The sequence below is a fragment of the Nelumbo nucifera genome, chromosome 1 (genome assembly GCF_055504915.1).
Source record: "Nelumbo nucifera cultivar China Antique chromosome 1, China Antique-T2T, whole genome shotgun sequence".
In the NCBI taxonomy this organism is placed as follows: Eukaryota; Viridiplantae; Streptophyta; class Magnoliopsida; order Proteales; family Nelumbonaceae; genus Nelumbo; species Nelumbo nucifera.
In genome coordinates this window covers 163,448,009-163,469,396 of record NC_142649.1, presented here as the reverse complement: position 1 = coordinate 163,469,396, position 21,388 = coordinate 163,448,009, and the positions used below count along the sequence as shown (strand labels likewise).

The 21,388-nt window shown below is 43.7% G+C and overlaps 1 long non-coding RNA gene across 1 annotated transcript; it reads left to right on the top strand.

Moving 5' to 3' along the window:
• The first annotated feature begins 18,902 nt into the window (after positions 1-18,902).
• LOC148804094 (uncharacterized) lies at positions 18,903-20,718 on the top strand. The gene is made up of 2 exons (XR_016083800.1): positions 18,903-19,614; positions 20,414-20,718. It is a non-coding gene; the product is annotated as an uncharacterized LOC148804094 (long non-coding RNA).
• Positions 20,719-21,388: the final 670 nt, after the last annotated feature.

Genomic DNA, 21,388 nt, shown 5'->3' with positions numbered 1-21,388 from the left:
CCCAGGCAAACTCTGTACCCGCCCACCAGTTTTGTACTATTTCCAGTGTCGACCCGCTATCAGAAGTTCCCCTCAACAGGGACGAATTGAAGGAATACATCCAAGGGTTAGTGGTCGAGAGCCATAGCCAAGCACAGGATACAACAGTCTTACAGAAGCCTTATTCCGATCGTATCTTGTACAAGCCATATCCTGCCGGGTACGCTTCTCCTCAACAATGGCCACAGTATGATGGGCAAAGAGGTAGTCTGCAGGAACATATCAGCAAACTTGAAGATTCCCTCGGTCCCTTTGCTCTTGATGGAGACCTCAAAGTGCGGGAGTTCTCAAAATCATTAACAGTCCCGACATACACATGGTTCGTGAGTCTCACTCCCGGGAGCATCGACTCGTGGGGAGAGTTAGCCAAGAAATTCTAATCGAAGTGGTTCACGCTGGAAAGAAAGCTAACAATGGCTGACTTGTGGAATGTGGAACAAGGGCTAGGAGAAGACCTTCTGGCCTACGTCTTGAGATTTCAAAAGCTCACCCATTCTGTCTTCGACGAGCACGCTACTGAGAAAAGCTTCGTCGAATAGTGTGTTCAGGGGATGCAACCTACATACCGGATCGGCATCGAAAATGTCAAAGCGGAAACTTTTAGATAGCTCTAGAAATGCATGGAGGGGACGACGCGAATTGTCAAAGGCACGACCTCGTACAATAGGGGAGAGGCATATGCGATCGACAGGAGGCCGCCGAAGAATAATGGAAAGCCAAACAAGGGCCATACCAGAGAGGCAACGCCCAAGGGAGAAGAGATGCACCAACACCTCCTCTCTTTTCCCTGTACTAAGGAAGAATTAATCATGATTATGAACAAATTAGTAGAAGACGGGGTCATCAATTTCCCGCCACCACCCCCAGGAATGGACCCAGAGAAAGGCAAGCGTGGTGGCAGGTGGTGTAACTATCACCAGACACCACACCATGAGTTGATGGACTATTTCACCCTTAGGAGGATATTCACACAGAAAGTAAAGATAGACCCATTTGTAACAAAAGAGCCAGCTCGTGTGAAGACTGATCCCTTGCCAACACACGTCCGAGGAGGTAGTGTCAATGTAGTCGGGGCTACAGGACAATACCAAGCCGACGCCTTGATAAAGAGATTGCAGCAGAGCGAAGAATTGCGCCAGTTCTTCATTAAGCAGGGAGCCAACATGGCAACGCAAAAATCAGCCATTAGGGCATTGGCAGAAGTTTTCCGATACCCCCTACAATCGTATAGTCACAACCGTGGTAGCATGGAGTTCACAATATATGACAAGCTAGCAGCCGACCCCTGAACATCATGGCAAAGATAGGGGGGTATGACATGCGGAGATCAATGGTTGACCCCAGAAGTTTTGTGTATCTTATCTTGGTCCACACACTAGAGCTGATGGGCATCCGGAAGGAAGACGTCAAGGGGTTTCCGCTAGAAGTAATGGATTTCAACGGAACCTCCTCGACCACTAAGGGATCTTTAGAGCTGCAAGTTACAATTAGGCCATTCAACATAACACAAGAATTTCAAATTGTTCGAGGAAAAACCTCTTACCACGCACTCTTAGGGCGACCATTGATACACGACCTTGTCCCTTCAACGTACCATCAATGCATCAAAGCAAGATATCGGGGGAGGTCAATAAGGATCCCGGCCACTAGGGCCCCATTTGACAAAACTAAGATGCACCTCCATGATGCTATTTATTTCACAGAGTTAGCAGAAGACGGTGAGACCAGGATAGCCAAAGTTGAAGGGACGAAGCTGCCACATCCGCCTAAAAGTGAACTCGTAGGGATGTCAGGGCGACGGAACACGAGCAGATGCGTACGGATGACAGGAGACAACGGGAAAGAGTATTACACCATCGTCGAAGACTACGAGAGTGTTGAACCTCCTACAACTAAGAAGCCCATTCCCGAGGTATGAAAATAATTTTCTTTTATACATAATTGCCTAACTTAACTTAATCGCAACATGTATCCCATCTTTTACATGTTTCCCAAATTATATTTATAAAAAAGGGGTCATTGCATTTTTTTTAACCAAAGACTTTGAGTGATGTTTCAACCAGTACTACTTTATCATGCCTCAAAGTGATGTTGCTATGATCATGTCATCAAGCGATGGGTTGACCTCTGAACTAAGAACGAAGGTACCACACTTGAACCACGTACACATAAAAAATTAAAACACTTAAAAACTGGGTTAGTGACAATCAAACAACCCTAGGAACTGGAAGGAGACACGCTAGAATATTGCGATGAAGTTAGGACACCTCCAAAGAGCATGACGGATTCCATCGATACGGTCGAAGAGCCGTTAGCAGAAATCAACCTAGTGGCCGACGGGTATGACAAAAGATTTTTGTACATATCCGCCAAATTGCCAACAAAGGACAGGGAGAGAATGATAGCACTGTTAGAAGAGTTTCAGGACGTGTTCGCCTGGTTGTACGACCAAATGCCAGGACTCGACTTGGAGCTAGTCCGCCACTCTCTCTGTATAGATCCAAAGTTTCGGTCGGTAAAACAATCGCAAAGAGTCTTTAAGCTAGAAGTGACACTAAAAATCAAGGAGGAAATAGAGCGGCTTCTAAAGGTAGGTTTTATCGAACCCATAGCGCTTCCCTAGTGGATAGCCAATGTGGTCCCAGTAAAGAAGAAGAATGGGCAACTGAGGTTAGTACACCTTACCCAAATCCTAACAGTGGCATGACACCTAGGTACTAATCCTCCCACCTTATCGTAGATGTTGTGTCGACTTTAGAGACTTGAACAAAGCCTGTCCCAAGGACGAGTTCCCTCTCCCTAATATAGAAGTGCTAATAGATTCGACGGTAGGGCATGAACTCTTCTCCTTCCTAGACACTTATAGTGGGTATAATTAAATCTTTATGGATTCCAAGGATGCCCCTCACACAACCTTCAGAACACCCATAGGAAATTTCTATTACAAGATGATGCCTTTCGGGTTAAAGAATGCTGGAGCCATGTACCGGAGAGAAATAACTAGTGTCTTCCATGAGATGATCCACAAGGAGACAGAGTGCTACGTGGAAAGACATAGTTGTCAAAACTAAGAAGAAAGTGGAGCATCCCGAAGTCTTAAGGAGAACCTTTACTAGGTGTAGGGAATTCAAATTGAGGTTGAACCTGTTGAAATGTGCATTCGGAGTACAATTAGAAAAATTCTTAGGTTACCGAGTAGACCAAGATGGGATACACCCGGATGAGAACAAAGTCAAAGCCATCCTAGACTTGCCGCCACCGGTAAATCAATCCAAGTTGAAGACTTTCATTGGGAAAGTTTCCTATCTAAGGAGATTCATTCCTGGCCTTGCACACACAGCCTTGCCATTAATGAAGTTGGTTAAGAAGGCCGCTGAGTTCAAATGGACCCAGGAGCACCGAGACCCTTTTGAATGGTTGAACAAACATTGGCCAAAGCACCCACGATGAGGCCTCCAAAAGATGGGCAAGAATTTATGATGTATATTGTGACAGAATCAAAAGCCATAGGGTGCTTGTTGGCATAGGATGATGAAAGCAAACTAGAAATTTGCATTTACTATGTTAGTAGAAACCTCAAAGCGACGAAAAAGAACTATTCCCACATGGAACAACAATGTCTAACCTTGGTCTTTGCCATACAGAAATTTAGGCATTATATTCTGGGGAAAAAGGTGTGGCTCATCGCACGAAGTGACTCGATTAAGTTTTTTATGGATAGACCTCCCCTATTCGGCAGGCTCGTGAAGTGGATGATGCAACTTAATGAGTACGATATAAAATATACACAACCCAAAGCTGTTAAGTGTCAGGCCATCGCCTACCTACTAGCTGCTTTCCCATCCACCCCCGACTTCCCTATATTAGAAGAAATCCTTGGAGACATGCCCATGGTCACTTTGGCAGAAAGTAGCGAGTGGATCCTAACCTTCGACGGGAGCAGTACAAGCACCTTTGTCGGAACTGAAGTGACTCTGACTTCCCTTGATGGACAAACTTCAGCCTTTTCATTTAAAATCCAGTTTCCTTGTTCACACAATATAGCAGAATATGAGGCACTAGTTCTTGGTCTGATAAAAGCGATTGAAGCCGGCGCGAAGAAGATAAGAGTGTTCAGTGATGCGAAGCTAGTAATTGGGCAGCTCGATAGAAGTACGACAGTAAAAGAACTCACCATCTTACCCTATAGGAGCCTGATTCAAAAACTAGTTTCCGACCCGGACATATGCTTTGAACATCAAAATAGGGCCAAGAATAGATTTGTTGACACCTTAGCCACATTAGGATCCAAGATACAAGCCATCCCCGAGTCGATAGAAATCACCATTTAAACAATCAACAGATAGTTGACTGTCACTTTAAAGGAGCAAGTGGAAGACGAAAAGCAAGTAATGGTCGGCAACTGGAGATATGAGGTGATATAAAAATTGAAGGGTCAGACCATGGGGACTCAAGATATAAGGCTGATCGCGAAGTACCAGTTGGTGCACGGGGTACTGTATCATTGAGAATCCAATGGCGTAAAGACAAGGTGTTTAGGCAAGGAGGAGTCGGAGTTCACATTGAATAAGATTCACAAGGCCACCTGTGGAGCAGTCATGAGTACCCTATTCCGCAAATTACAATGATTGGGGGTATTATTGGCCTATAATGAAGTGGGATTCGATTAGAATACAACGGGAGTGCGATAAATTTATTCCACAAACAGATAACAAGGAGTGTTTAGTGGTCTGTGATGAAGACTGGATGAAGATATATATAGAGTACTTATAGGAGCACACACTTCCCATTGATTTCCGGTTGTGGAGGAAGTTATTGTCCAAAATCAAGAGATTCTACCTCCAGGATGGGATACTGTATAGGAAGTCTCATACAGGCAAACCTCTACAATGTTTGGCTGGCAAGGAAATTGATGACATCTTGGAGAGCGCCCATGACTCCGAACCCGCAATTCACCAGGGCCAACTTGCCCTGCACAACCACATCTTGCATCTTGGCTTATATTGGCCAACTATGATGTAGGACATGCAACGGCACGTGTGTTGGTGTCACAAGTGTCAAATTCACGAAGAGAGGATTTACAAACCCGCCAACGCCCTACATCCTATTATCACACCCTGGCCCTTTCACACTTGGAGGGTAGACCTTATAGGGAAGATACACCCACCCTCTAAGGGGTATTGCGTCATTACTGTCGCGATAGATTATTTAAGTAAATGGGTAGAGGCCGTTCCCTTGTGATGAATTTGTGCCACTAACATAGTGTACTTTCTACGACAAAACATTGTCCGCAGGTTCGGGGTACCGATGCGGATACTAACTGATAACGGCCTGTCCGTCAAAAACCAAGAGGTTCGTGACCTTTTTAGGTAGTATGGGGCAAAATTAGGGACATCAACGTACTACCCCCAAGGCAACGGTTAGGCGGAGGCTACGAACAAGACATTGCTAAAAATGCTAAGCAAAACAATAGTTGACAACCAGAAAGATTGGGCAGAGAAGCTATCAGAAACACTGTGGGCTTATCGCACGATGATCGAGAAAAGCACACAAGCGACACCTTATTCTTTAGTTTATGGATGAGAAGTCGTACTCCCAGCAGAAATCAAGGTCGTGTCTACCGGAATAGCTGTGATAATGGGTAAAAAGATTAGACTAGATGATCTAGATATTTTACTTGCAAACAAACTTGAGGTGGTGGATGTAATTAGAGGCAGAGCGACAGAAAAGAAAAACAAATATAAACAAGCATTAGCAACCAACTTCAATAGACACTTGAGACCTAGAAGCTTCAATGAGGGGGACAAGTATTGAAAACAACCCTCAACATTAGACAGGGCAGATCTGTAGGAAAGTTTGCACCAACATGGGAATGACCCTATTTGATAAAAGAGGCTCACAAATCGGGTTACTATGTGCTTAAAACTGTAGACACGGGTGACGATGATGAAACCATAAATGGCTACTGGTTGAACCTTACTTTGAGTAGCCATGCTTTTGTATGCATGTCCATTCTTTTTTTTAAACAAATCTATGATGAGTATTTTTTTCTTTTATGGTCTCATATCATGACAGATGCTTTCTAATTAATTAAGAACACACAAACTTGTCCTGATTATATAATTGCTCACACACACACACACACACACACACACATACACACGCACACACACATACATACACACACACACACACACACACACACACACACACACATATATATATATATATATATATATCATCCATATAAAGCCTCGGACACCCCAGGCAATTGGCACCCCGGGCACACATACAGAAACCTGGACACCCCGAGCACCTTAGCGATAAGCCCCGCCGACACCCCAGGTAGCTCTATAAAGCCCTTGACACCCCGAGCACCTCAGCGATAAGCCCCGACACCCTATGCATGTCTACAAAGCCTTGGACACCCCAGGCAATCTAACACCCAGGGCACACATACAAAGCCCTAGACACCTTGGGCACCTCAGTGATAAGCCCCAACACACCAGACATCTTTACAAAGCCTCGGACACCCCAGGCAATCTGGCACCCCAGGCACACATACAAAGCCCTGGACACCCCGAGCACCTCAGCGATAAGCCCCTGCACCCCAGGCACCACTACAAAGCACTGAACACCCCGGGCACCTCAACGATAAGCCCCGACACCCCAGGCATCTTTACAAAACCTTGGACACCCTGGGCACCTTAGTGATAAGCCCCGACACCCCAAGCATCTATACAAAGCCCCAGATACCCCAGACAATCTAGCACCCTAAGCACACATACAAAGCCTTGGACACCCCAGGCACCTCAGCGATAAGCCCTGATACCCCAGGCATCTCTACAAATCCCTAGACACCCCAGACACCTTAGCGATAAGCCCCGACACCCCAGGCATCCACACAAAGCCTTGGACACCCCAGACACCTCAGTAATAAGTCTCGACACCCTAGGCATCCATATAAAGCCCCAGACACCCCAAGCAATCTGGCACCTCGGGCACACATACAAAGCCCTGGGCACCCCGAACACCTCAGACACCCCAGGCAATTGGCACCTCGGGCACACATACAGAAATCTGGACACCCCGAGCACCTTAGCGATAAGCCCCGCCGACACCCCAGGTAGCTCTATAAAGCCCTGGACACCCCGAGCACCTCAACGATAAGCCCCGACACCCTATGCATGTCTACAAAGCCTTGGACACCCTAGGCAATCTAACACCCAGGGCACACATACAAAGCCCTAGACACCTTGGGCACCTCAGTGATAAGCCCCGACACACCAGACATCTTTACAAAGCCTCGAACACCCCAGGCAATCTGGCACCCCAGGCACACATACAAAGCCCTGGACACCCCGGGCACCTCAACGATAAGCCCATGCACCCCAGGCACCACTACAAAGCACTGAACACCCCAGGCACCTCAACGATAAGCCCCGACACCCCAGGCATCTTTACAAAACCTTGGACACCCTAGGCACCTTAGTGATAAGCCCTAACACCCCAAGCATCTATACAAAGCCCCAGATACCCCAGACAATCTAGCACCCTAAGCACACATACAAAGCCCTGGACACCCCAGGCACCTCAACGATAAGCCCTGATACCCCAAGCATCTCTACAAAGCCCTAGACACCCCAGACACCTTAGCGATAAGCCCCGACACCCCAGGCATCCATACAAAGCCTTGGACACCCCAGACACCTCAGTAATAAGTCTCGACACCCTAGGCATCCATATAAAGCCCCAGATACCCCAAGCAATCTGGCACCTCGGGCACACATACAAAGCCCTAGGCACCCTGAACACCTCAGTAAGCCCTGACACCTCAGTTAGCCCCGGCACCCTAGGCACAGATAAAGCCCTGGCAACCCTAGGTGTAGAGAAAGATCTGGCAACCCCAGGCACAGGTAAAGCCCTGGCAAGCATAGAGAAAGACCTGGCGCCCCCAGGCACAAACAAAATTCTAACAACCCCAGGCACAACCATACTTCCACATAATCATTGGGGGGCTTCGTCAATAACAGACATGACTCCCATCCAATTTGCAAACACAGATATTCTGTCTAAATTGTGATGAACTAAAGGAAGATGAGCTTCGCCCATCCTGCATTGACAATAATAATTCACTCGCGGTTAGCACTTTGCTTCCCAAACATAGTGGTGACATAACTCTAACTCAAGTTAACCATTTATATTGCGGCTGAACCCCAATTAGATCGCCCATGATGGACCCCTGTTTACTAAAGCATGAAAATCCTCAATCTTTGCATCGATTGCAAAACTACAATATCGATTAGTTGGCTTTCTTTTACAAACACAGGTCTTAATGCCCATCCCACATTGGATACCACTGCCTGATCAGCGAAAAGGTCTATTTTGCCAATACTTGATCATGATAAACCCTGATGGGCTATCAACCCAGGAACACTTTCCAGTTTGCGTTGAGCCTTCACACGAAGGAGCACTCAATTCATAAAGGGGCCGCATCAAACAACCCCGTACACACCATCGGGGGGCTCCACCTGCGGTAACATCGAGTCATACCCATTGCGATAAACCAAACACTGTAAGGAGCTGTGCCGCCTTCACATGATGCTACCTTTACGTTCGGCCGTTTTCACCACAACCGACACCACTTAGTGGCGAGCAATAAAGTGACATTACCTTTACATTCGACTACAATACAATGACTGTGCACTTAAATGCACGATTGTGCAATATCATTACATGAGTTCAATCACAGCGGACCACCCTCCACATTCTATTTTCTCACCAGGGCATATCCAACCCATACTTGCCGTTGTAGCCATAATATGCGATGAAACATACGTAATTTTGTTCTTGAACCCATAACGGTCACGATGACATATTGACCGACACAAAAAAAGAATCAAACAACAGAACACGAAAACTGCCGCGCTAAGGCCGCCTTAGTGCACTGCGATGAATCTGACCACATGAAAATTGCACAGTATGAACAACATCATAAGTTTTACAAACACAAGGATTCTATTATTATACAAAACATGAAATAATCCCGCAGTTGTCTATTACAACAAAAGTCACTTGGCCCATTCCCTGTGTATAGCCACTATGGTGTCCACCATCTCGCTGGTTTCCTCATATTTTTTCAAGGAATCCAACTCTGCCCCTAGTCTTCGAGGATCTGCTCCTGCCGCATGCACTCATCCCTCAAAGTCTTAAGCTTCTCAGTAACCATGTTCATGTTGGTTTTGACAAACTTGTGACGATCTCGAACGTCCTTCATGGAACGGAACAGGTCCATTTGAGGGATATTTCGGCTGGCCTTCCAAAAAGCATGCGCCAATACAACAATACGCCTTTCAATCTGACCCATACGGAAGCCCATTGACGAAAAAGCTCGATAGGCCTCCAGCCAATAGGAAAAATCGGTCCTTGATAATTCCTTTGGCGATTGGCCCATATTGTGACTCATCAAGGTCGCCAATGTATTTAGGGTTGGGCCCACGATCTCTGGGTGCAACCTTCCCTCTGGTAACCATTCTGCCTGAATCTAATGGGACACAAATGAAGCAACTATGTTGAATATGTTGTACGTGACACCCCTACCTTGGACCAACACCGGGTCTACCACCGGGAAATGTAGTAATGGGATGCTATGGCGATCGCAATACTCCAACAACTCTCACCGTATTTGAAATAACTCCTACTCATATGATAACTCTTCGAACGGGAGAGTAAATTCCTAATCCACCTCATCATTTCCAGAATGATGTTTTGTGCCACCGGAAATCACCGGTTGAGGAGAGTTGCCTCCTGATACTTCAGCACAGGTGTTGCCATCACTATCCACACCCCTTACTCCCACGGATTCAACCTTGGGGGGCTGCATTGCCCTCAGTTCTTCCACCAGGCGCCTGAAAAAGGGCGTGCTTGGTACGCCATCGACACGCTCGACAAATAAAGCTCTGATGAAGCGAGCACAACCAATCAGTTTTGCAACTACACAGCAAAACCCAACAATGAGAAAAAAAGAGAGGAGTAACGAAGGGCAGCCATGACGTACGTAGACATCACTCTCACCGACCTCGACAACGTCTTCGTTGGGTTCAACTTCATTGCGATCAACTTGCTTCAAGGTCAAGGACTACTCCACAGTCAAACCCAAGCCATAAAACAAATACAGAGTACTGACACAAGCTTATATACTTACCAAACTTCGCCCAACTGAGGTCGCTGCCGGAGCCCCAATTGACCAAGTGATGGTTCCACACAAATTGCTTGGTTGCCTACAATGGCCCGCCCACCTTTGCTGACAACAGGCTGCGATAAGGACCATACAATTAGTAAAAGCGACGTAACTCTGCCTAATCATAGTCTAGTGATAATACAAACATTTAGAAAAACTTACCGACTCATCATTATTCGGGTTCTGCCTCGGTCGACGGGGAGCCCTTTTCTTTAATCGCTCGCTTGAGAAGCGAATTATAGGGCCACATGAGGAAGGTGACGCATCCGCCATCCCTGCAAGCCCCAACATTGAAACAATGGTCTTCTTGGAGGCTATTGCCGAGATATCACGGCTGACCATAGACCCATCCACGTTGGCTGGGGCTGGAGAAACCTGAGTACTCTTATGAACCTGCACCGAAACCGCATTAGAGGGTGGTGGTACACCACTAGGACAACCCTCTTCACCAGAGGAGCATAGCTACAACCTGCACCATCGTTGGCTAGTCGTTTCCCAACACATTTGGACGGCGATTCCTAAGGTGAATTAAGGCGCAGAGGAGTTACCCCTACCCCTCGGGAAGCAGTGTGATTTGGGGGAGGGGCCGACACATGGCACGGTCATGAATTGGTCCACAACAATTCTTGGAACCCGACAAGTTGCGAGTAGAGGTACGACAAATGAAGAGACTTACACACCTGCATTCTACTATACTCGGCAATCGGAAACCGAATACACCCTGGGAATGCTCGATTGTGATGCCGAACCCAAAATACATCCTCCCCGGGGTTCCTCATGAACTGAGCGCCTAAATCATCGTACCCAAACTACTGGAGCACCCAATCCGACCGATATACAGAGAACTGCAATTCACCAGAACGGTCTAAATACCCAATATCCCCAGGCCACAAAATTACTCGTGCCATCCTCACAACAGCATTACCCATCTCGAGAGAGCACTGGCTATCCCCACCTTCCGGGACAGGCACGTTGATGCAGAATGGCACGACATGATGGACCGTGCAAGCATACGGTCTCCCTACATATCCGTACAAAGAGGCCAACTTCATGCTAATATCACTCATTTAAAAATTTTTGTGCCTCTTCGCATGATGCCATCATTTTCCCCTACATACCTCCAGAACCTTTTCCTCCGATTCATCACCATTGAGAGTAGCAATGTGGAACCGGAGAGGATGAAGATTTCACGGCCTCACATTGAGCTCAAAACGCTCATAGATAAACATCCAAATACATGGGGCGAAGACGTAACTCATGCGCCTCCTACAACTAGGGTCGTTATGTTGCTGAACCATGTCATCCAACTGTTCGTACAAATAACCAAGAAACATTGACGACAAGGGTAGTTTATACCCGCTAGTAGCAAAAACGGCTAGGGGGATTAGAGCGGTGCAGAGACCGTAGTCTGGTATCCATGGGAATAGGAAATGGGAGGCCACATAGAGAACGTAGGCAACAAGGTGACACTGAGACCCCACACCTCGTACCATGACATCCCCACCACCGCGACACTCGAACCAGTAGCAAATCCATTGATCCAATGGCATTTTGTCCCATGGGGAGGATTGGTCTACTAACGCCTTGTAGGGGGCAACTTCCCCAATGAGCTCCTCACTTAACTCCCTAAGAATACCTTTACATCAAAGTAATACCACAAAATCACTCATAAGTTACCTACAATTACCCTGAGCTGCGATGGATCTGCAGCGCATTAGATGATACCACGACAAACCCACGACTCGTAATCCGGCTCCGAGAAGTGGGTCCAAGGAGGACAATGGGCCGGACCCATGGCGAGGCCCACATGTGCCCAAACACGTGCAAGCCCATTATGATGAAGCACTTTATAGACCGCTACGAGTCATTAACAAATACTAACCTTTGGACGATGACATTATCGCTTCCACGTAAGATTAGTCGCAACGGGCAGGAGGGTTGTAGCACACGTGAATAATGAAGGATCTCAAGGATAAGGAAAGCTGGGCCCCGAGAATATCTTCATAAAACACATGGCAATGCCCATCATCGTACCCAATAATTTCCAGCAAACAATATATTCCCTTCCTCAGTACAGAACGAAGATTCTGGTCTCCTATTTTTTAGGATCTCGGTATCTTCTTCATAAAGAGAGGGTCCTCCCCACATCAAGGGGCATCGAAATCCTCGATATCCTAACAAGTGATACCTTGGAGGTCAGGCTCTCTCATCTTTCTCTTCTCCTAGCCCTATAGCTAGAGACCTTCGCCTCTTTTGGAGGGTCTCCTTCGTCTTTCAAAGAGACCACTCCCATATCTAGCCTTACATCTCATTCCTACAAATATGAAAAAAATTCATAATGCACGAGCTTAATTACTATATATATATAGAGAGAGGATATTGAGATTTGAGAGTATTATCTATTTCTACCCAATGACCAATCCTAGCTACTTCAATAACCGTATTGGTGTGATCGATGCAGATCCGGGCCCTTTACGTGGAGGACAATGAGCTCAATATCAAGGTATATATGGTTGATATATAGCTAGGAAGGAAGGAGAATTATTTTATTTTCTAGCACAAAAATTGATGCGGTAAATCAATCTCGGCCGTCCAAATGTTAGACCGGTTTGAATAAATATTAATTTGACCTCTGGGAACTATTCCTCAGTTTCCAAAACTGGATCTCTACTTAAGCACCTTATCCCCATACCCATCAGTCGGCCGGTAGAATTGTTGGAGAGAACCGGCTGGTTCCTTCCTGGTCCACCTCCCTAAAAAACAAGAGAGATTTACTTTTACACAAATCCTGAGGCCTATCAGTCCAACTATTTAATACAGAGAGATATTCATTTGGATTTCCTTGACTAAATAGAAATACATGGCCAATTAGTTTGTTTTTAAGACGTGTTTTAACAATATTTTTGCTGAGTTAACGTGTACCATTTGTGTAGGGAAAGTTGAAGAAGAATTTGAATCCTTAGCTTGTATTATATGACGGTGATGTAGAGGAAGAGTTAGCCAGGATATCAGTCAGCTGGAAACTCAGATTGTTGTATAAATCCAAGCAGTTGCAACCAATTATCCAATAAACAAACCAGTGTTATATATGGGTTTGGAGTTTGGACCGAATGGTCTCAAGTCGTTCATTCAAATTTGTCAACATGCGAGGATTGACCTCATCATATTTAATTTCAATTCAAATCTATGTACACGGAGGATTGCTTGAGGCCGACAGCATCCATCCCTTTGGGATAAGGATCGACCATAAAACTTTGAAAGCCTACAAACATTTATACATTGTGTGTGGAATAAGTCAAAAGTTAAAATCTAATCTCCATCCAGCACTAAACGTTTCAAAATTAGAACACAGATAGATAGGCGTGCTTAATTTTCAAGAGATGGCAGAGAGGATATATGACCATATGACTTTTTCATTTCTCTCTCTCTATATATATACATCCATCTTCTGCCAGAAATTCCTCCTAAATCACAAGAAAAAAGGACTAGAGAGAGGTGAATCAAAGTTTATTGAAGGAAGATCAAAATGTCTTCAGAGTGTTCCGGTAAGGAGAATTGGGTTTTTGAATAAGTTGTTTATTGTTTAATTTCTCATTCTTTGATGGCAAGCCTCTATATAGAAAAACTCTGATTTTTTTTCTTCTTTCTGTTTGGAAAACAAAGTTGAGCCGAAAAGTGTTTCTGAGTGTGCATTATAATATATATGAAGCCAAAACAAATTATAAGCCCATTACACAAAGCCTGAAATTAGGGCTTCATGCTCTTGGGCTTTGAAAGCACAAACCCTTGAAGCTTATCCAAATGAAACCTAGACTGTCATGTCATGTCTATAATACTTACTAATGGGCTGCATGTTAATATGTAGGTAAGAGTTCTTGGCCGGAGCTGGTGGGAGCTGAAGGGGAGGTTGCAAAAGCGACGATCGAGCAGGAGAACCCTGCGGTGACTGCTATCATTGTGTTAGAAGGAACACCTGTCATCTTAAATTTCGATTGCACAAGGGTTTGGGTTTGGGTTGATACCAATGGGACTGTCACAAAGGTTCCTAAAATTGGCTAGATCTTGATTGTCTTTTCTGCTGTAATGTAATAATATTAATAAATATCCCGCTTGCATGAATCATGGTGCATGTATTGTTATCCTCAGAATAGCTATCTGTATGCATTAATTAAAACTAAATAAAAATTAGTTTACAATCTCTCTCTCTCTCTCTACCATTGCATCAACTTATTACATGTACGTGGTGTTTGAAAAATGAGACAATGAAAGCCTTAAACAAACTATATGGGGTTAGTTATGCGCCTGTTTGGCATCGATGCCGTTTCTCCAATAAACGGCGCCACATCAGTGCAATGTCGAAAAAAAATGGTATTCAAAGAAATGTTTGTTTGTTTGGAATCATTTTTCCATAGAAAACAGTGCTCTAAGCCATGCCTTGGAAATCAGGAAGGTATGGCTTGGAGTAACGCCGAATTTGGCGTTTCCTGGAGGAGCTGCAGCTCGTTGCTGCCAATAGGGACGTGAGGTGACAGTGACGTGGCACTGGATAATGGGTACTAGTGCTGAAAACGTTTCTTAGAGCATTGATACCAAACAGAAAATGTTGCTATTGCTCTAGTAAACGTCCTACCTGATAGCAACGTTTCCAAACAAAAGAAACAATGTTTTCTCAGAAAACGGTGCTTCCAACCCACACACCAACAACACTATTTTCTGCATCATCGATGCCAAACATATACAATATAGGGATAATGTTTCACTATATATTTTGTCCTATAGAATGCTAAAATAAGATCTTATGAGGGCGGATTTGGCCCTCCAATGACATTATGACACATGTTATCAATAATAGTAAGTAATTATACTATTTAATTAAATAATCATTAACGATAGTTTTAATAATATTATTTAGTTATTTTTAATATAACAATAATTATTAAATTTATGAATATGATTTATTAACAATATTCATTAAATTAATAATTACCAAAATTAAATTAAATTAGCAGTATTTATCAGTAATAGTCAGTAATTATAATATTTTATTAAATAATCAATAACATTACTTTTAATAATATTTTTAATTATTTTTAATATAACAATAATTACTAAAGTTATTAACAGTATTTATAATTTTAATTTAAAGTAAAAGTAAAGTAAATATCTTTTTATTAACAATATTTATAATAACAATAATTATTAATTATAATCACTAATTATATATTTATTAAATTATTATAATAATCAGTAATTATTAAAACCGAGTTACTAAATTTATTAATAGTATTTTTTAATAACAATATTTATAATTTTAATTTAAAGTAAAATTAAATTGAATATCTAGTTATTAACAATATATAACAGTAATTATTAATTATAATCACTAATTATATATTTATTAAATTAATGTAATAATCAGTAATTATTATTACAATAATTAATTACTGTAATAATCAGTAATTATTATTAAAGTGATTAAGATTATTATTATCTATAGGAAATGGGTGCTGGCACGTGGGATCTACTCACACGAGTAGATTCCATTTCATGATGCAGAGAGCACCCATTTCCTTTTAATATATATACTAGCGGAGGGAGCCTTGTGTTGCAGGGGCTTGCTCATAAACTGATGAAGGGAAATTTGGCCTGGCCTTGCGATCGCCCGACACGTGGCAAAGGCAAGCAGCTCGGGACAGTAGAGCGCCGAAAGTGAACCTCGGAAGCAAGTCCAAGCTCACTACCGAGCCCGAACTCCAGACCGCTGTACTTAGTCCGAGCTCCTTGTTAAGAGCGAGCTCCCTGTTAAGGGTCCGAGCTCCCTAAGAACCCGGGCTCCCTATGTCCGAGCTCCCTAAGAACCCGGGCTCCCTATGTCCGAGCTCCCTAAGAACCCGGGCTCCCTATGTCCGAGCTCCCCACTAGGAGCCCGAGCTCCCTGTTAAGGAGCACGAACTCCTTAAGAACCCGAGCTCCCTAAGTCCGAGCTCCCTACTAGGAGCCCGAGCTCCCCAAGAGAACCCGAGCTCCCTATTAGGAGCCCGAGCTCCCTACTAGGAGCCCGAGCTCCCTACTAGGAGCCCGAGCTCCCCAAGTGAACCCGAGCTCCCTAAAATCCGAGCTCCCTATTAAGAGCGAGCTCCCTACTAAGAACCCGAGCTCCCTGCAAGGAGCACGAACTATACTGGGCCCCAAGCCTCGCAAAGCTGATCCGAGCTGGCCCATGGCAGCTCGGAACACTCCAAACCGAACTCAAGACACCTCGCTCGCCACTCCAACACTTCACTTCCAAAGCACTAGGCCAGCCAAACGTGCCCGACACCAAAGACGTCCGTATCCAAGGGCGACGTACCTGACTGATTTAGGATCTGACGCCTGACAGCCGCATTTCAAACGGCTTCCTGCTACCTTCACCTGCAACCGTCGTCACTAGCCGCAGAGACGGCTCCGACAAAAGGAACAGTGACGGTTCTGTCCGGCCAGAGGAAATGACATCCGAACTGGCAGGAGTTCAGAAGTAATCATGCCCGACCTGACGGAAGCCTGGAAGTGAGTGCGCAAGGTGGTTAGAAAAGGCTTCTACCCCCCAGGAACGAGGTATGCTAACTTTCGCGCTATCTGGTTTATCTTGCCTTTGAAGGATTCTAACTTGAGCTTCGGAGCCCTTACGCCGGGTTCTCCCCGGAGCTTCTCTTCTCCTTCCGTTTCAGGTCCCTGTTACTCAGTTCAGAGGCAAGATCATCGACAGCTAAGACCGGCCAGATTGTGCATCATCAATTGGCGCCGTCTGTGGGAACGCTTCAAAAGGCCTCCCTCCAAAACTTTCATACCCTTTTCTTCTTCTCTGAGAAACTCAATACTCATGGCCTCATCCAGTAACGCCGGACGCGGCACAGAGACAAACACCACCGGGGAACAGCCCCAAGTTCCCGTGGTGTGTGTTGGGTAGTTCACCATCCCCCTCTCGGTGGATGGAATCCCCAATCTGACTACGCCACAAGCAGTGGCGCCTGTAAGCCTACCTTCCGCAAACATCCCCTTCCCTCTTCCCATCGAGACTACCTTCACTGAACCAACCGCCGTCCCCCTGGCAGCTAGCCAAAATCGGTTGGACGACTTAATGCAGTGCATGCGGGCAATGCAAGCCCAGATGCAGCAGTTCCAGCAACACCAGCTTCACCAGCACCAAGTGTTGCACAACCTCTCCCAATACCACTATCAACAACAGTTCCCCCAACTGACACCGAACCAGCCACTACTTCCACCTCGCCACCCTGCCTCGAAGCCAGTCAAGGCCTCTCCGCAGGATGGGCGCCTCCACCAAGGAAAGGTCTCTAGGCCCCAGAATCCCCCAAACAGCCAGGCCTCGTCCCCAGGCCGGAGAGAAAGAAAAGTCATCCTCGCCTCGCGACTCGTAGGCGGATCAGGAACCTCGCCCGCAAGGTCGGCACCTCGGGTCTCCAAACCGGAGTCCCCACTGGTGGAAAACCGATTCGGCGCATTGGCAGCAGCGGACTACCAACACTCCGAGCCCATCGAGCTCGGTAACACGGAGGCCAGCAGCGCCAGTACAAGGCCCACTCTTCAGCGAAGGCGCCGTCGAAGTCGACGAACCGCCACCCGCGTCTTATCCGAGCTCAGAGGCAAAGGCGAGACGAGCTCGGACGAGGTAGGAGTCGCCCCGATTCTCTCAGTTCCTTCCCCCCTCGCCTCAGAACTCCTGGCAGTCCCCTTGCCCAGAGATTTCAAGCTCCCACCCCTAGACAAGTATGACAGGTTTTCAAATATGAAAACCAATAACCAATAACTGAAATTGAAATTTTCGGTCTATTATTTTGGTTTTAACTGAATAATGCTCACACCTATTTGTGAGGGGGGGGGAGAGAAAATGATGCCTTTGTATCAATTTTGTATGTAATATGTGTGCTTGATGAATTTGATATTGTGTATTTATGCATATATTTATATATTTGGTAGCTAAGGTTCCAACCTAATCTGATTGAAAGGTTGATCAAATGAGAGTCAAATGTGTTGGACCATTTGGATTCCAAACCATGTTTCAATGTGGAAAATTCTATAGTGGTTTAGAGTTATCCAAGGGGGTCTTCACCAATAGGAATGGAAACAAGGCAGGTTTAGGGAGAGTTCTGCGGATTTCAGACCCTATCCTCCTCCCTAGGCGGCTAGACCTCCCAACCTGTACCCTCCCCAAAAGACATAATGGGTTGGATTTTAAGAATCCAAACCCTCTCTGCACATGAAAGATGCAAAACCTGCCCAAACTCTACTTTGTCCACATTTAAGGGTGGGGTAGGTTGGGTTCAAAACCCGCATCTAATTTCTTATTATATATATAAGAAATAAACAAGTAAAACAACATGAATAAACAACAGATTTTTCAATTATTTGATTAAAACATGTAAAAAATGCACAATCTAATCAATTATCTTTCACATAAAATTCAAAATACTATTAATTTCAACAGTCACTACATAAGTTCATATACTTTTAAAGAATTAATGGGTTGGGGAAGGTTGGGTTTAGCCTAATTCTGCATCTTTCCTGTACCTGTATGGGTTATATATAAAATCCCAAAAGCTGTCTCTGTCCCAAAATCCATTTCTCAAGAAAAAAACACACCCCATTGAGATGGATAGGATAGATATTGCCATCCCTATTCACCAACGGGATAATTTTTGTTTTTTTTTTTTTTTATTTCTAGAAGATAACAGACTAGAAAAAAGGGAAAAATGTATTCTCTAAACAAAGTGGGAATTTTCAGTTTGATTCAGAAAACAACCTTATTTCTGAAATCAACAAAATGATGTTTTTCAAACAAAAAACATGTTAATTTTCATTTTCAATAGGCTGATGTCAGTTTTTTTTGGTGTTTGAACCACCAAAACCTCCTATATAATATACCTTGTTGCAAGTTCTGCTAAAGCTCCTACGGATCATATACTAGTCCACAGCCCTTCTTAGTTCTGCTTTGATTCTATACTGTAAGATATGTTTTGGACAGTATGACAAGAGGTGGGACCCCAATATCGAATTTAAAGAATTTTACTGTTTCCTTTCAATGCATTTAAGTTTGGATTAATATACATTGATACTTTTTGATACTATTGTATAACTTGCGTGGACACACACCTTCTTTTTGGTTTGAAAATCTGTGGGAACTGGGAAGCTCCTTACTAGCAAACTCAATCCATCCACATGATTTGATGTTTAATCTGATCAGTTGAAGTAAGCATGGACCAAGCTCTAACCTAAAAGTGTCAACAAGCCTAGATTGGGCTAAGTTGCTAATTGCAGCTGTAGGGGCCATACCACTACAGGTCTGCTTCTAGCTTTTTATATGCACTACTGGGTACTTGTAAGGGCAGTTGGCTTTATCAGAGCTGCCGACAGATTATATGGAATTCAAAAGATGTATATTTTAATCTGGTTCTTTGAGAATATAAAATATCTGAATTTAATTCAAAATCAAATTCCATTTGTTTATATTCCAGATATCTGTTTCCAATCCAATTAGATGAATGAATGTATTTAAAGTTTAAATTATATGATATTAGCAAAATATTTTGGTTTCACAATTATGTGTTGGACAGGAACATTCACATTATATAACAATGAGAAGATGGATTTTATTTTTTTTTAAAGGAGAGATGTATATGTTGTAAGCACTGGAAGGAGTGAATTGATGTATATGTTGTACATGAAGCTGAATGCTTATAAGAGTATACTTTACCTATTTCAAACTTCGTAAAGCTGTTGATAACTCTGTTATAGTAGAGTTACCTGGTTTGCACCTGAAACTCTTGAACTTGTGCTAGAAGTTGGAACAGATAATTTTAGGTCTGGAGCTAACTTGAATTAGTTCGACTGAATTTTGGTTAACCTGAGCCACTCACTTAAGGGGCTGTTTGATAATGTTGAAGTGGCTGAAATAGATGACTTATTACTTTGTTACTGATAGAAAAAGAAATGTATCTTAGAGTTATACTTGTTTGCAGATTTGGTAGGTATTGGATTTACTCAAATGTGAATCATTATTAGACAGTTATCTTTGTAAAGATGTATGAATGCATGTGTAAATTGAATTACTTACAAAAAGCTTCTTTTCTATGATGGCAGGCAACTTTTTTACTTTAGTAGGACCACCTTGCAGTTACTTCAAACATATGTAGGTATTGAACTGCATAATACCTTTGTGGCAATGCCATTTCTTGAAAGAAATCAGCAGGAACTATCAGATTTATTTTGAAACAGTACAATACTTGCATTCTCCATTTTACAAGGTTCAATGTCCAAACTACTCTTGTATGTGTGTGATGATCCAACCTGCTTGGGAAATGATACATGATCCTCTGAATTACAATCATTCCCTTGAACTCCCAAACCATTATAATCATCATCCCTATCTTTAGTTGTTTGTTTTTCATGGATTCTACTAGTTGGTTAGCCAATAAATATGAACACAACATTTGGATTTCAATGTTTCGAGATGTGTGTTAATGGACTTGATTATATTAGTTGGTTAGCCATTATAATCATCATCAATATTTCGTTGAATCGTGATAAATAAAGCTTCACTGGATTCTCTTACCAAATTTTCTAAGGTAGCAATCTTCCAGATGTGATCCTCAATCACATTGATTCACCTTTTAATCATTCAAATGTTCACATGTAGGTTGCAACAAAATAAAATCTTGATTCATTTACCATTGTCTTCATCATCATTCAAAGCAGTTCTCTCGAGCAAACAAGCACCCATTTCCAGCAGTGACTGAGAATTCTGAAATAGATAAAATTAAGTTAAATGAATTCTTAAATGTAATGCTGTTGCTGGGAATTAAGGTAGTCTACAATCAAAATAGAAACAGGAAATGGGTACATAAATCACCATGATCTAGTTTAAAACTTAAAGCAGGACTTTTAATTTGGAACCTGAATAAGTTCATCATTCCTTCCCACTCATCGTTAAAAAAAACACGTTCATCACTCCTTCCCGTCCCATAGATCATGCCATCCATGGTTATTCTTAAAAATTTCAGAAGTCAAGTAAAGTTTGGATAAGTAATTCCACTTGCAAGTGCATCAAACCATCAA